The 17900-nt window shown below is 37.2% G+C and overlaps 1 protein-coding gene across 1 annotated transcript in view; it reads left to right on the forward strand.

Annotated features, from left to right (window-relative positions):
• The first annotated feature begins 2927 nt into the window (after positions 1 to 2927).
• CDH12 (cadherin 12) overlaps positions 2928 to 17900 on the forward strand; it is a 445647-nt gene continuing 430674 nt past the window's right edge. The window contains exon 1 of the mRNA XM_043887731.1: positions 2928 to 3070. The gene's annotated coding sequence lies outside the window, so the exon portion shown is untranslated. The remainder of the gene's footprint in view (positions 3071 to 17900) is intronic.

The raw sequence follows: 17900 nt of genomic DNA on the forward strand, positions 1-17900 counted from the left end.
CTGACTCTTTGTGATGGAGTATAACTCGCCAGACTCCTCCGTCCATGGAATTCTCCAGACAAGAATACTGGAGTGGGTTGTCATTTCCTTTTCCAGGGGATCTTCCCACCCCAGGGATCGCAGCCAGTCTCCCGCACTGCAGGCAGAACCTTTATCATTTGACCCACCAGGGAAGCCCAGAGCCTTAGCTTAATTGACTAAAAAAATTAAAAGATAATAATGTTTGCTTAATATGATGTTCTAAGGATTTCATGTACAATAGCTAGAGCTGAAGTGTACGCAGAGCATCTGGCACATAGCAAGTATTTAATATGCAATACCTATAATTATCACTGCTGGATCCTCTCTACAGCCCCTCTAAAATAGTATTATTAGTATTCTGCTTTGTTATTCATGTGTGTACTTCCACATAAAACCAATTATTTGTTCAACATGGGTTAAAAAAAAAAATCTATTTCAGAATTACTCTACTCCCTGTAGAAAACTTTAGAGTGAAAAAGTAAAAGTCACTCAGTTGTGTCCAACTCTTTGAGACCCCATGGACTGTAGCCCTCCAAGCTTCTCTGTCCATGGGGTTTCCCAAGGCAAGAACTGGAGTGAATTGCCATTTCCTTCTCCAGGGAATCTTCCTGACCCAGGGATTGAACCCAGGTCTCCTGCATTGCAGGTGGATTCTTCACCATTTGAGCCAAGTGGGAAGCTATAGTTTGGAAGGATGAACAGTACAGTCTGATGCAGTCAGGACTTTCCAGGTAGAAACAATCTACTATGGCACAAAATTAACTTAACTTAGAATGTAGACATCTTAGTTAGTGACCATCATTGCTAAAGGATGGGGTTCGAGAAAATAAGCACTGTCTTAAGTTTTTTAAATGTTTTCAGAAGAAACCACTATTTCAGGTACTTAGAATGAAGCTTAGACAAATAGGAGACCAAAATGTTTTAACTGGAAGACCAGATAAACATTAGAACCATGGAATCCATCAGATTTTCATTCACAAGTGTTAGGTTAACATCTAGCCAGTATCCTTGCAGAAGAAATTAGCAGTTATATTTCCTGTTTGCTATTTATTTTCAGTTTGTTTATGTACATCAGTTTTTATTTAAGCAGCTCTTTTCTACTTGAGCCCTCTAATGCCAGTCAATAATTGAATAATGGATTTCCAGCTCAATGGTGGCAGGAGTTATTCTCTCTTTCCTGAGTCTTATTGACTGGGTTTTCTCACCTTCAGCTCTCAACCTTCACCAGCTGAGGGAGCAAGAGACCTCCTCTGCAAGAGAAACCGGATCAGCTCTCCTGGGGCTTCTCTCTGGGGCATCCCTGTTTTAAATTCAGATGTTTACCCTATCATAGCAACTCAGTTACATTGAAGTTTTACTTTGTCCAAGAAGTCCCATCATCAAACAGCTTGTATTTTAATGAAATACTTTTTTAAAAAAACATTTACTTGGGGATATAGAAGGCAAACCTATTCTCCATTGTGTATGATTTGTGCACCCCTTTATTGAAATTTGAGATTTTTCTAAAATACATGTAAACAGTATAAATATAGCAATATTTGTATATTGTAAATATACCTCTCTCTCTCTCAATAGCTGCCCCCCTTCCTCATCTCTCTCTCTCTCTCACACACACATACACACACAGACATCAAGAGAATGCCATATGTCCCAGATGAGACCTACTTGGAAAAGCAGAAATACTGAACACATCATCATTGTGAGAGGACATTTGTCAGTTTTTCTCCCTGTCACCGAGATTTTTCTCACCCTCAAGACATGCAAATGAATTTTTCATCAGTTCTTTTTATATTATTGAAATAATTTTCTGCTATAGAAGTGAGAGTTATCAAAACTTAACCATTTGAGGCTGTGGCATTTAATTAGGTGACCTTTTTGAGAGAATTAGATCTCTGGGAGGAAGTGGTAACTTTTGATATGTGAGGTATTGCAGAGTTTCTCGTGTGGTCAATGGATGGGTATCAGCAGGTTGTTAAAAGCACGTGAGTACGTTTAATATGTTGTTTGACATTTTAGATTCTCTCATTCCCTTGCCTGTTTTTGTTTTAGAAAATCAGTATTTCAAAAATAATAGATGATTTTGTTACATATAATGATGCATTCTCCCATGCTACTCAGGTTAACAGTATATTTCAAATATTTTTGGCAAGTGTGATGCTAATTGAAAACGCTATTTGAAAAACTGCACAACCTCTGTGTCTAGGTTTGAGTGCGTGTGTCTGTAAGAACCTGCCAAACATGCTTATTTAGTACGAATACTTCCTTTTTTTTTTTTAGAAATCAGAGTTGCACCCTGGAGGGCTGTGATCAACCTTTAAAAACATTTTACTTAGACAAAGGTTGAAGTATGTATCAGGCTCGGGGCAAAGACAAGCCCAGCTCTCTCTTTTATCACATCGCTTTGAACATTTTTCAGCTTTCGTCTTGTCTTACCCATCAGCTCTGTCGGTCGATTAATTGTTTCACTGTACCTGCTCTTTACCACGAACGCGCCTGGCAGAACAGCAGGAGAAAGCACGTTTATTTCAGCCCTTCCGCGGCTGACCCCTGTGGTTAATCTCCTTGCAAATTACGGTCAGAGTTGGAGTTCATCCACGAGGCTGGGAACGACGAGATTCCCAAGTGTGCCCGGTGCCTTTTCCAGATCCCAGGAGACCCACTAACCCCTCGGCGTGTGCAGCCGGCACACGGGGAGTGTTTCCTGCTAATCAGGTCAATGATTATCGCCCAGCTCCGGGGACCTGACAGCAGCCTATCACAGCAGTTAGGGAGCCACCGAAGACATCACACTCACCCAGGAGCTCCCCCGTTCAGAAACATCGCTTAGTCCTCATTCACTCACTGGAACCTCAGAGGATTTCAGCTTCTCTCTCTCTTTTCTTTTTTTTTTTCATTTGTTCTCTTAGACAGTGAGGGGCTCAACATAAACCGGGAAGAGCCCAGCATGCAGCTACTCCGAGGGTGTTGATTGAAAACTTCGCTCTCCTCACCCCGTTCACTGTTGATTTGACTGATTTCTCACCTCCTTCAAGTGAATATTTCAATTAAGGTAAGTGCCGCTTGATCTGAGTGACTGCATGGCGCTGAATTTCTGCATTGAAAGTTCTGACTAAACTGGCATTCTGCACTGCAGCAAGTGACTGTTTATGTCAAGAGAAGGCTTAGTTTATAAGCAAGTGTCCTAGAATGAAAGCCGGTGTTTGTGGATCATGATATTACGGGACAATTGCTTTGGAAAGCTTAAGTATTCCGCCTTGCATCGAGAGAAAAATAAAGGGAAATATGAAAAGAGAGTTAATTTCTCATTTTACCTTTTAAAAGAAATCTAGAGAATTGTGCGGCGCTAAGGTAACTTGATTTTGATTGAAGTGTTTTGTTGATGTCATCTGGTAAAAGCTCTCAGTCTAAAAGCTTCAAAGTTAAATCAGATGGAAAGAAAATTTGCAAATGAGAGTTGGGATTTTGTGCAGCATTTTACTTTAACAACGTTCCTGAGCTCCCTTTGGGTTGAAAGATTTAAGACTAAATCCCTGAATATTTTAATAGTGTCCATTTAGCAATTAAAATTTAAATAAAGTTTCTGATGTAGCTGTTAAGAGAAATGAACCAAAAAGAATTATCATGCCACTGATATGATTTATGGTTTTTATAGGAGAGATGAATTTTTATGAGATAGATGAATAAAAAGAAAAATTTCTTTCTAAAATACTTATTTTTGATGGGAGAATTCTTCAATAATGTATTCAGTTGATATGTTTATTGATATCTTGACTATTATGTTTGAAGTTGCACTTTGTTATCAAACAAGAGAGAACTAAGGTTAAACTTGTGTTTTACATGAGTTAAGGCAATTCTCTAGGTAATTTAGACAAGATAGTTTGCATTATTTCTTTTAAATCCTTTTTTCTCATGAGCTTGTTAAAAAAATATCTGGAGAGAATGGAAGAAACTCTTTTAAAGTTAGATTTAATTATCTGAACTTTTTCTTTCCTATTTTACTTTGTATGTGTAAATATAGTAAGTATAGTTTTGTCCCACATCATGTAAATTCCTATGAAATCAAAAAATAAAATTATTTTATCCCTATAATTATGTATGGCTAATTGATCGCTTAGCACTCTAACCACGTGAATTAGTAATAGCAACCACTTACCGTGTTATGATGTAGTACTTATAGTTCAAAATGATTTTCTAACAATGAGACAAACATTATTTAAAATACAAATGTATATTGTCATGAGATAATACTTACACAGTTTGAATTTCAATAGCATCTGTTATGCTAAAGCATAAAGTAAAATCTAGTTGCTTTTGTATAAAGATTTATAATGGTATCTTAGATGCACTTTTTAAAATGAGCACTCATATTTCATGAAATGCTGTTTCTGCCTTCCTCCTATGGCTATCCTGAGATGGGACATTTTATAGAGATGTCAAAACAATGCTTATATTAATTGGCTAGCCTTCCAAAAAATCTCTAGAGAGCTTTTTAGGCTGATGTTATAGCTTCCCCCACAGGAATAAAATATTTTTAGGACACCCATAGGCACTGATGTGTACTTGTTGGTTGTCTGTATGTTTTTAGCCGGTCTGAAGACATTTATTTATTTTCCTCTGTTGCACTAAGACTTCTCTTTTCTCCAGGGAGGTGGTTTTTCAACTGATTTAAGATACCTCGAAAAGTGTTGACTAGTTGCTCTCATTGAGTCTTTGGCATCTTCTTTAAGCAACATTGATAGACAGGAAGAGGTAATAATACCCAAACAGGGTCATATCTGTTAGTAACAGACTTATACATGCCTGATAACATCTCTGTATTGTGAACTATTCTTTGTGCCGAGTTTAAAATCCATATGATATCCTACCCAGTGAACTTTTCTTGTTTGTTGTTGTTAGCCGCTAAGTCATGTCCAAAATGGCAACCGACTCCAGTATTCTTGCCTGGGAAATTCCATGGACAGAGGAGCCTCGGTGGGCTACAGTCCATGGGGTCACAGAGTCAGACATAACTGAGATCTGACACAGAGCTAAACACAAGTCATGCCCAACTCATGCAACCCCATGGACTGTAGAGTTCCAGGCTTCTCTGCCCTTGTCATTTCCAGGCAAGAATACTGGAGTGGGTTGTCATTTCCTTCTCCAGCAGATCTCCCCCACCCAGGGATCAAACGCAGGTCTCCCTCATTGCACGTGGATTCTTTATCACAAGCCACCTGGGAAGCCCAAGATGTACTTTATCGATGTACATGACCCTTGAAAGATGTGCTTAGTGTGTAATGAAATATTTATTTTAAAACATGAAAGTGGTTGTAGTTTTTATTTTAAAAGATATACTTAAAAAAATTAAAGGGATTTTATCAGTGTAGCTTTTGCTTTAATTTGGATAACACATTAAAAGAGAATTAAGAAAATCTTGGGTACATTTGAAAACTAGGAGTAGTTTATGTTGGGTAGCATCTGCTGCTTGAATTAGACTTCTTTTTTCCAGGTTCCACCCTACCTCAAGGTTTTATACTGACTCCTGTTTTTTTATTCATTTCATGGTAATTTATTCCTTCTATGAAATAAGAAAACACTTTATAGGATAGCCTCACTTAGAATAGGCAGTTTCAAAATTTTAACAACAACAACAAAAAATCTGTTAAGACTTTATAAAACTTGTCTTATGATTTATAACCTGTTCCTCGGTAGGTGATATTTTCAATAAAAGACAATGGGGAGAGACAGTGTCTACCAGACTCCTGAATGCCAAAGATTTGGGGTATAAATTTTGTGTGTATGATTATATCATCATCAGGTCAAAATGGGTTGACGCCAATTTATTTACCCCAATTTTCCAGTTGGAGAGATGCAGTCTGGGAGATTGGGCTGGGGAAGCTATGATTCAAACTTAGGTCAGGCGGTATTTAAAGCTCTTTACACTATACATTTCATCACTTTATACATGGTGACCTTTTCCAACATTTAATGTGATACTCATGAATATTTTAAGATGATTTTTAAGATAGTGAAGCTTAATTATATCACCCTTAGAATAGTTTAATTCTTGGCTTACTCAAAATAAATGAGTTTGCAAGCTCCATAGCCACAAGTGCTCGAAAGAAGCATATACTTTGTTCTTTTAGGTACTGAAAGAGGCTAATGCTCAAGTCTTTGCATCAAGCTGGTTCTGATTACTATTGACAGAAAAAGCACTCTACTATTGAGATAATCAGTACTGAAATTGAGTATCTGCAATATAAACATTTTTCCAAGAGAAGTAGACATACTGTCAGAATAAAATCAAATAAAGAGTAGAGATATAAAGCCCATGACTCTCATATTGAAATGCAATTAAAAGGAAGTTAAGGAGAAGTTATGTTCATGGCAAAATAATTCACAGTATTAGAAAAAATAAACAAGTTAACAGGATTGAGTGTTCAAAAGGGGACTAAAAAAAAGATAGATTGAAATGTTCAGGAGTCTGTTTGCACTACTGACTTCACATAAGCCTTTCCATATGTACACAGAGATTTGTTGAAGCTAATTATGTTGATATTGTGACAATATTATCCAAAGCAAAATTTGATTCAACCTAGGACAAAAAGTGAGAGATGTTATAAAATTAGGATTGACCTGAAAAATCTTTTATGATGAGCTGTCATATCCAAAGACATGTTGGCATGGTACTGAAAGCTAGATAAGCTGCATAGTTGTAAAATATGATCCTTTCTTATGCTCTAACATGTTCTCAAATGCTTAAACAGATAATATTTGACAAGATACTGCAAAGGATGGATTCAATAATGATTAGAAACATGATCAAGAAATGTAAAATCTCCAGCCACCAGCAGTTTACTTTCCATTCTCTAGATTTTATGGTAAGCTGTTGGCTTATCTTAGTGGTGTATATGAATAACAGAAAGACAAGGTGTATAGATAATCTCCTTTATTACTATTCCAAAAGAATCGACATGATCTATAAAAAGCAGTATTTCAGAGGAACTTTTTATGCAGAGCAACCACCATGCTGAGGTCTTCCCACCCAGAAAGTATGGCTGTATGTCTAGACTCCACTATATCCACTATAGATATGACCAAAGATGAAGGTCTATGACAGCCATTTCCAGAGTGGCCAATGGCTATCATGTAACCTTTCAAAATAAACATGCCAATAAAGGATGTGTTATGTAACACATAGCTGATTTAGTGACCTTAAATATAAATTCAGTGTGGTTAAACAGTGGTAGATGGGCAGGAGCAGAAGTCGAGAAACATGGAGATGATGGTCTGCAGAAATTATGAATAAGCTGAAGTCATGAAGTTGGTAGGCAAGAAAAAAGTTAATTCCCTTAGCTCAATGAAAAGGCAAACATTTTTTTACTCACTATAACAACTAAACACAAAAATGAAGGAGTGCTCCCTGCGGAGCACAGTAAGGCTATGTTATCCTGGGTGGTATTCCAGACATGCCATGCCGTGGTGAGACTTTTTCCTGTTTTCCACATTTTTCTCTGCAGTTTCAGTTCCATTAACCAATTCAAGCTGAGCACATCTGTGTTTCTTACAAGCTAAAAGATTATAATTGGCCCAGCATCATACATATTCATAGTCTCAGTAGACAATGAAAAAGTCAGAAATATGTAGTGGTGGAAAGTATAGGTTCTAGGTTCAACTACCTGGGGTCAAATCCCACTGAGCACATTTGCTTGCTCTGGGACAAGTCAGTTAGGGTATCTCAACTTTAATTTTAAGAACTTTAAGCTGGAGCAAGTGATAATACCCATCCCATAGCAGCATTGTGTAAAATAGAAATGATTATTAATACAACACATTTACAGTGGCTCAGATGCTCAGGAAGTAATAATTATTATTATAGACCAGAAACCTTATTAGTCCCTCACCTTATCTTTCAAGAAGAAAAATTTGGGACATTTTTTCTCCTTAAAAAAAATGCACCCTTGGACCTTGCCAGAAGCTAGAACTGTGTCCTGACACTGCTAATATCAGTACATTTGAATTTTAGGAACATATATATATTTTTTCCTTCTATTGCATTTAGACAGACAGGTGGATGTTGTTTTAAAGAAAGCAATTTGGGAGATAGCTTAGATAAATCTGCCTATTTTGTCAATGGCTGCTTACTTGCTATAGAAACAGGCTTGAATAGGTGAGAACACAGAGATTGTAGTGTGTCCAAAGTTGGAATTATTCACTATTGTGTCTTTCACAGAAAAAGTATGCTGGCTGCTTGTTTCAGTTCAGTTCAGTTCAGTCGCTCAGTCGTGTCTGATTCTTTGCGACCCCATGAACCGCAGCATGCCAGGCCTCCCTGTCAAAGAGAAGCAAATTCATGAAACTAATTTGTATGTAATATGATTTGATTATGAGCATAAGAAATATTCTGTAGAATACTTGTAAAATATTTTGAAGATGACTATCTAAAAGTCTATTTCCTGGTAGGGTCAAGCCTATCATTTTCTCTTGCCTACTAGCTTATCTGTATCTTGCTATGGAATTTATTATTTTATATTTTTCACTGTGCTGGGTCTCTATTGCTGCATGTGGGCCTCCTCTAGATGCAGTAAGCAAGGGCCCCTCTCTAGTTGTGGCATACAGGCTTCTCATTGCGCTGGCCTCTCTTGTTGCAGATCATAGGCCCTAGAGCACCATCTCAGTAATTGTAGCACATGGGCTTTGTTGCTCCGTGGCATGTGGAATCTTCCCAGACCCAGCATCAAACCTGTGTCCCCTGAATTAGTGGGAGGATTCTTAACCGCTGGACCACGGAGGAAGTCTCTTGCTATGGAATTTAAGTCATCTAGTTATAAAGTTGAAAAGTTATCAAATAACATTTATGCATCTATGCATATATGCAAAAGTACTTCATATTTTGTAAGTTGATTCAAGTAATCCCAATAAATTAAATGTATTTTCTGCAAGGGAATTCATCATTTTCCATCCTCCAAGCCACATATCTTTACATTTTGTTATACATAGGGGTCAGTGACTCTGGGTCTCATTCCTGGAGTACTGATTAGTAGATCTGATAAAAGACCCAGGAAACAGTTTTGAGATATATGCAGGTTATTCTGAATATATCAAAATATATAGGAATGTGGCCTAATCACTGAGATTTAAACAATCTCCCAGGTTATTCTAATGTGCAGACAAGTCGAGAATTGCTGTTACAGGACAGCAGCTCCCGACTTGAGCCTGTTGAGAGGTTCTGGAGTGGAGCCCAGGTTCTGCGTTTCCACCAACCTCCCAGGAATACTGACGCAGCTGGTCAATAAGTGCTGCTCTAATTCTCCCCTACACTGCTCTTTGGGTGCTTCTGGAGTATTCAAGGGCCTACATAGGACATGACTTACAGCCCAGTTTACCTGAGATAAAGGTTGATAAAACTCTCAAGAAGCTCTTTTCATTACAGAAGGATGAAACTTGAGAAACATTTTACTTTATTGTTTATTTCCACTTACTCACTCTGGATATAAAGTAATTGGATATTTTATAAAGCAGCATATTTCTGTTTAATATCTATTTATTTATCTGGCTGCATTGTATCTTAGTTGCGACACATGGACTCTAGTTGTGTTGACTGGACTTTGTTGTTCTGTGCATGTGGGAATCTTAGTTCCCCGAGCAGAGGTGTTCCCTGCATTGCAAAACAGATTCTTAACCACTGGACCACCAGTGAAGTCCCAAGCTATGTGTTTCTAGCATGTTGCTAACATGCTTAATTCTTTGCTAATACTTGCTATGGTCCATAGGGTTGCAAGAGTCAGTCATGACTGAAGCAACTTAGCACACACACGCTAACAGTATTTAATTCAAAGCATCACTAACGTATTTCATTCTTTGCAGTTCAGAAGGAATAGGGTGATCATTGCTTTTCCAATTCCACTTCTCAATGGGTAGAAATTTTTGACTTTAGCACTACCCAGGATAGCTCTATACCAAGGTTCCAAACTCATCACAAAAGGCTGACTTCCCAAATAGCATTTCAGTTCTCTTCATCTTAGGAATGCAGTCCTAAAGCTTCCTTATTTGTCACTTCAATTTTTCTTCTCTCCCAAAAGTAAATGGCAAGGATACAGCTCTCTCGCCTATTTAACCTTTTATCTCTTTTTATTCCCAACTGCCAAATTTCTTTGTTCTTGCTCAAATCTACAAAAGACAAAGGGAAATATATTTTATTAGTATGGACACAAATTTTGGATAACTTATATTAATATTATTAAAATTGAAAACCTGCCCATATTTTTCCCTATTATTCTTCTATATTGTTTTCTTATAGAATGCCTAGCATTTCAGTAAATGTAAACTTTTAAATTTATTTGTTTTTTTTTTTTTTGGCTCCCTGCCCCTCATTAGATATTAGAATGTAAGCTGCATGAGGGCAGGGATTTTTGTTGTTGTTGTTTTCTTGTATTTATAGCTGCTTCCCAGTGCCCAAAATAGAGCCTGCCATAGAGTACATTTTCAGAAAATATCTATTGAACAAAAAGTGAATGGATATTCCAAACTAACCTGTTATATGGGTTGTATGTTGTGATTAAGGCAACTACTTAAATAATGAGAGTTTTGCTTTTTCTAAAGACTGGGTAAGATTCAAGCACATTTCCCAAAAGTCTTCCATTCATTCACTTAATGTACTTATTTAGTGTGTACCTCTTAGGTATCAGGTACTCTGCTAGCTACTATGGACACATACTGACAAGTCCTAATTCCTCTGAATAGCATACTCTTCCTGTTGGTAGCAGGGAGCAGACAAGAGAAAGACCAGTTATAATACACTCTGGTATGTGATCATGAAAGATATGTAGAGGATGTTATTCAAGCCCAGAGAGAGCTCCTGACTTAACTTGGAGTGGCCATGGAAAACTTAGAAGTTTCCTGAGTTGTAAATGAAAGGATAGCTGGAATTAAGACAGAAGGGGAAGGGTTATAAGCTACTACTGGGCGTGACACTATGTTCAGAAGACACACAAAATTCCTGAGCCTCTCCACAACCACGTTAGTTTGACATAATGTTATGATGAAGCGCTGTATGTGTAAGAAGAGGCAGCTTCACATTTGTCTATGTTAAGTGTTTGAACCTCAACCCAGGAATAATGGGAGCTCATTTAAGAATTTTGAGAATGGGAGAGACAGATTTCTTGATGCTTTATTCTGAATTTTGCATTATATTTTCACTACTTCAAAATGAATATATGTGTGTGTGTGTGTATATATATATATATATAATGTATATATATAATTAAAACAAAAATATATCAGGAAGAAAATTAGATTTGGTGGGCTGAAGGAAGAGAGAATAAGATACTCCTAAAATGTTATACCAAGGGTTTGTAAACGCTCACAAGCAGGACTTGAAACCAAACCAGAGGTTGAATGAGCATGAAATTGGCCAAGGATATATCCATATGTGACATTCAGAGACTCTGTTTTGCAGGATTAGGTGAGCAAATTTATTTCACTTCCTGAGTTTAGGGTAAATGGCAGGGTTTATGAATGACCATACCTGCTTATTTTGACATTGAGTAGAATTTACACTCTCCTACCTCTGGCTGTGACCTAATAGAAAAACCTCCATTCTTGTCTGGACACTTGCAGGGCAATCAAATTCAAATTGTGCTATTTAAATTTAATAACCCTGACACTCTTAGGAGGCTAGTGTGTTAACCCTTTCAATCCATGGGTAGAATTCTAGGTATTACTCCAGCAGAGGCTGCTTATTTTGTGTACTACTTTCTGTTGTTATTGTTAACTGTAGCTAAAATTAAATAGCAGGTGTCCTTTACTCACAGTTTTTGTCTTACCATTACACCCCAAATCATCCTTTTTATTTCTTTCCCCTTATTGTTAGTCTGGTAGTTACCACTTATTGTCCGGTGGTAGTTTCTCCAGTTGGAGCCATAAACTCTATGAAGATAGAAGCCTTGTTTTATTCACTTCTTAAGCCTCAGCATCTAGATAAGTATCTATCATATAGCTGGTTATGGTATGTTAAGGGAAAGAAAGAAAGGAAGCAGGATGTGGAGGAAGAAAAGAAGGTGGGAAAAGAAGAAGGGCTCACTGCATCTTCCCATCGTACTATTCTGTCTGTAATAGCTCAGCAAATGATACTCCAACCTACTCAGTAGGCCAAGTTAGAAATCCAGCTCTCATCTTTGCCTTCACATCTTACGTATTCAACGAACATCTGGTGCTTTCAATCTTGCTCTTTAAATCTCTCTCGCTTGGATTTTCATCCTTGCCTCCCCACAGTTCACACCTCCATCATCTATTCCTAGCTTATGATCTGTGTGTTAAACTCTTTTTACACAGTAATGCTCCCTAATCCCAGAAGACTGACCTCTCTAAGACAGTCTTGACCACATGACTTCTGAGTTAAATATTTCCTTTGGAGGAAGGAGAGGGTGGAACAAAGTGAGAAAGTAGCATGGGAATATGTATATTACCATGTGTGAAATTAGATAGTCAGTGGAAATTTACTATATGACTCAGGGAACCCAAATCAATTGCTCTTGACCACCTAGAGGGGTGAGGGGTGGGATGGGGTGGGAAGTGCGAGGGAGATTCAAGGAGGAGGGGATATGTTATATCTATGGCTGATTCATGTTGATATACAGAAGAAACCAGCACAATATTATAAAACCATTACCCTCCAATTAAAAGTAGGTTTAAATAAAAAGGGCTTCCCTTGTGGCTCAGCTGGTAAAGAACCCACCTGCAATGTGGGAGACCTAGGTTCGATCCCTGAGTTGGGAAGATCCCCTGGAGAAGGGATAGGCTACCCACTCCAGTATTCTGGCCTGGAGAATTCCATGGGCTGTATAGTCCCTGGGGTCACAAAGAGTTGGACATGCCTAAGCAACTTTCACTTTCTTTCCCTTCAAATAAAAAAAGCAAACAATGACAAAAAAAAAAAAAAAAAAAGAGCCTATAAAAAAAAAATAAAAGAATAAGATTTCCCTTGGAATATCCCCTCTCTTTTAGGATATCATCCCACCCTTCATGAAACATCCATTTTTATGGATGTTCTGGGTGCTGCAAATCTTCAGTCTCACCTAACTCCTAGCAGCCTGTTTTCCAGCCACCTTTGATTCCTTATTCCTGAGATTTCATGTCCACCACCCATCATATTGTTAGCTTTTTGCCTGGCTAGATCTCTTGACCTGAAAAGTACAAGATGTCACTTCATCCAAATAGTTTTTGGCCCCTACTTGTATAGAAAAGTGCTCCTCCTCCATTTTCTGTAGTGAACTTTATTCCCCTTCTACTCCAATCCCAGAACTCATTACCCCATTGAATAATGTAAAATTCCAAACTCTTTGATGGCAAGCTCTATGTGAGTTTTATTCACTATTGTATTCCTGGTGACAGATACAAACATATGTAAATTCTTTGTAAACAAGGACAGGTAATATAATTCTCTGAATTCAAGAACAATAGTTTATTCATAAGTTTCTTCCTTCCACTTGGGTAGTTAAGTTTCTGCCACTGTGAAAAGAAGTTTGCACCTCCATGTCACCTTTATGAAATGTCAAAAAACACTAATGTAGAGTCACAACTTGATTAATTAAAAAATTTGCCATGCCAGTAACCACTGATATTATTTAATATGTTTCATACATCTTATGGACTATGAAGATATCTTACACTTTAATGAATAGTAAAAGTTGTTCACACACGTTTGGTAAAGGTCACCTATTTTCAATCAGCGCCTTTCTGTGTAATAACTTGGTGACATTTCTCATCCACTTGTAATCAATGAACATGCATATTTCAACTCAAAAGTCCATTCTCTTCAAAGGACTACTCTTACATTCTTGTTTCATAACTAGATGATGTTTGGGGGCAGGGGAACTACTCTAATTCTTATTCTTAGGCTTTTTGATCTTTAAAAGAAAATGACTGGTAGAACAAACAATAGAAATTGACTATACTTGAGAATCAGTTGTCAAAAAGCACATCCTGAAGATACACTTTGATCTCACATGTTTAAGGAATGATTTCACTGTTATGTTTAATATTACCATAATTAAACTGTGCTTTATTGCTTGTCCTTTATATGAGATGAGGTGAGATGCTATGAAAATCAATATAGAGTAAACAACAGCATTAATCCTGGAAAGTATTTCTCTCACAGATATTTAGAAGCAATCTTCCCTGGAACCATAATCCTCAAAAGGAAATTGCAGTCCTTGCAGAAACACAGTTTGGGTCATCTGGGTCTAGGTCTCTGGATTTTTCTAAAAGCCTTCACAAGGCATAAATGACATTTTAAATATCTTGTCAGTGAAAGAAGTGATTCCTAATGCAGATTTACCAAATATAATTTTTTTTTAATCAGTGGCCCCGAAGGCAAACATCTCAAAGGCAGAGAGAAACATAACACCAAGATGAATATTGTTACTAGTGTCTAAGGAGGAATATCATATTAAAATAATAGAGAAATATTCCTTGTCAGAAAATATAATATCCATGATTCCATATCTACTCAAACATATAATTAGACATCAGAATTTTTTTTTCTCTACTGGATGCTATGTTATTTTGTTTTTCTGATATTTTAGAAAAAGAGCAGACCCAATTATGCTGTGGTCTGCAGACATGGGGAGAGGAGAACATCACCACATCTTTAGGCAGCAAAGAGTGAGCACAGACAACACAAACTTAGCAACTAATAGAAGTGTCATAGTGATTCCTTTGGAGAAACAAAGCTTACTGTGTAATGATGGCCTAATGGCGTGTTACAAGTGTTCTTGAACAATATACTAACTTATGAAGCTACCAACCCTTTCACAGTCCCCCTCTCTTCCAGTACTTTCTTAGTTCACTTTTTACACTCTCGTGTCATATACCTCTCATCCTCTTTATGACCTGTGACATAGAGCCTCTTCCCTGTCTTTTGTTTGCGTGTCCATTGTAGCATCCTGCTCAAGAAGTTTGGTGATTCTTCTTTCAGGAGAAGCTAGAAAGTTAAAATAGTTTGCTTCCTTAAGTAACTCATTCAACCTTTGGAGGAATTGAACTGGGAAAATTTCCCCTAGTTTAAGCAGAATTCTGTCCTCATAGGTAAATTCTGTACCCATACCTTGCTGCTGCTGCTGCTGCTAAGTCGCTTCAGTCACGCCCGACTCTGTGTGACCCCATAGACGGCAGCCCACCAGGCTCCCCCGTCCCTGGGGTTCTCCAGACAAGAATACTGGAGTGGGTGGCCATACCTTAGAACCATGTAAATCAAATATTAGCTTTTAAACCACTTTCAGCTGCTTCTGAAAAGTAGGTGTCAGTCAATAAGCAAGGTAAAATTCTCTTCCATGTGAAAAGACAATGAATTATCGATGGGGCCCAAATGCTGCATCCTTGGTATTATAGTGCTTCCTACACAATTTGTGTCTAGGTTCTGCAATTATCCCTTGTCCCCTTTTGAACACATTGCAGCATGGGGTTCTTTCTGTATTTTTTTTTTTTGATAGAGTTCTTTTATTTTTAGAGATTATTATACTGTTGTTGTTGTTGTTTTTAATTGGAGGATTATTGCTTTACAATATTGTGTTGTTTTCTGCCATACATCAACATGAATCAGACACAGGTATACCTATGTCTCCTCCCTCTCATCTCCCTTCCCATCCCACCCTCTAGGTTGTCACAAAGCACTGGGTTGAGTTCCCTATGTCATACACCAAACTCCTAGTGGCTATCTATTTTACAGATGGTGATGTGTATGATGTCCATGCTGCTCTCTCAATTTGTCCCACCCTCTTATTCCCCTGCTATTTCCATAAATCTGTTCTCTGTGTCTGCATCTCCATTGCTGCCATGCAAATACATTCATCAGTGCCACCTTTCTAGATTCCATACACTTATGTTGAAATACAATATTTGTCTTTCTCTTTCTGACTTACTTCACTCTGCACAATAGGCTCTAGATTCATCCTCCTCATTAAGACCAACTCAAGTGTGTTCTTTATAACTGAATAATATTCCATTGTATATATATACACCACAGTTCTGTATCCATTCATCTGTCAATGGACATCTATGTTGCTCCCATGTCCTATCTATTGTAAAAAGTGCTGCAATGAACATTGGGGTACATACCTCTCTTTCAATTATAGTTTTCTCAGGGTATAGCATGGAGCTCTTGAGAGACCATGCACTCTCTTTCCTCTGAGCCACACCAGATACAAAAAGTAGACCCCCTTTTCCTTTTGCTTGCTTTACCAAATAAATAGATAAATAATAAAACTTGTCAAGGTTGGTAAACATTTCAAAATCTTGAAGTTGAAAAGAACGGTGACCCTGCCAATATTATACTCACTGAAATATTTCATAGGCTTGGCTTTCCAAGAGGAAACTCCAGGATTAAAAGCATTTTTGTCCATATAGAGCCATTGTCTATGACAGTACAAGCATACCTTCACATCAGCCTTGAGTTTGTGTGTAAACTACTTGCTAAATATAGCAGAAATGTTGAAGTGAAATAGTAATTTAAAAAATAGGATTTTCCTAGGTCCTGGAGCTACTAATCTAAATCTGACAAAAACATAACAACACAGGCAGATGTAAGGAGCTTAGCATTTAGGTTGCTGGATATAATTTAAATAGCAGACACAGTTTGTTAGGCATTCTGCTCTTTTGGCATTCGTTATTTGCCATAAAAATAAAAATATTTAAGAATGTCAAAAATGCCTGTTTCCAACATTTCCTAATAGATAAATTGCCAGATTATGCAATAATCATCTCTATATCATGTTCATAAAAGATCATTTGGTGTGTAAAATGAATTTGAAGTCTAGTTTCAACATTTTTGGTAATTATATAGAATGAAAGTACAATGAAAGAATAAAACTGTCATAGCATTATTCACTTAGGCAACATTATGAATGCTTTTTGAAAGGGGCTTGACTGACAAGAGGTGAAAAAGGTAGGGGTCTGAAGTCTGGAAATGGCCATCTGGATATGAATGGCAGCTACATGGGTAGAGAGATAGACAGGCACTTGTGGTATGATTTTTAAATAATTAAAAATTATATATGCCACATGGTTAGCTAAGAACTTTGTTGTAATTATAAATAACTTGTTTCTTTTCTTTTCAAATAATATTGACAGATTTTTATTGTGAAGAAAATAACACTTATGCTATTAGGTTATTTTTATTATCATAATGGATTTTGTCCCACCAATTTGCAAGTGAAGATCACCATGCAAAATCTTCTAGAGGTCTCAAACTGATTTCACCCAGATACAAAACAAAATGAAGAAGCATGTTAAGAATTTTCTGTAAGATGCATATAAATGTTTAAACCAGAAATCCCATACTTGTTTTGATATTATATAAAATTTAAAGATAATGATTTTGTGTAAGAGGAGGTTATATTGGGAGAGTTTGAGGCACAAATGAAATAACCACCTCAAACTTTTAACTGGACAGATGTATCTTAGGAAAAAGTGCTAATAACATCACATTTTAGATGAGGACCTTGAAATAAGGATGCTTTACCAGTACATGCTTTCATAAGAAGCAATAAAAAACAATTTAGAATGAAACAAAAGAGTCGCCCAAACAGAATATAAGTTAACACTACTGGAAGCTACTTCTCTTCCAAATCCTCTGCCTTGAGCTCTCTGATGAAAAATACATTTCCCAAGGTTATTTCCACTTTTACACTGCAATATTAAAGGCCCTTGAGTTATACATGCAACTAGCAGTTTCTTGCTAATCAGTGTCTCATCATGGTATGTTTTTATCTGATTGGCCTTGAGAAAATGAGACAAATCCACTCGGAACACTAAGTATTGGTGAGAAGAGGAAAGGTCTATTGCCTGAGATAATCAACGGGAGAGAAGACCCAGCCGGGAACAACCATGCCTCCCAAATTCAA

Source organism: Cervus elaphus, chromosome 25, assembly GCF_910594005.1.
Source record: "Cervus elaphus chromosome 25, mCerEla1.1, whole genome shotgun sequence".
Classification (NCBI taxonomy): Eukaryota; Metazoa; Chordata; class Mammalia; order Artiodactyla; family Cervidae; genus Cervus; species Cervus elaphus.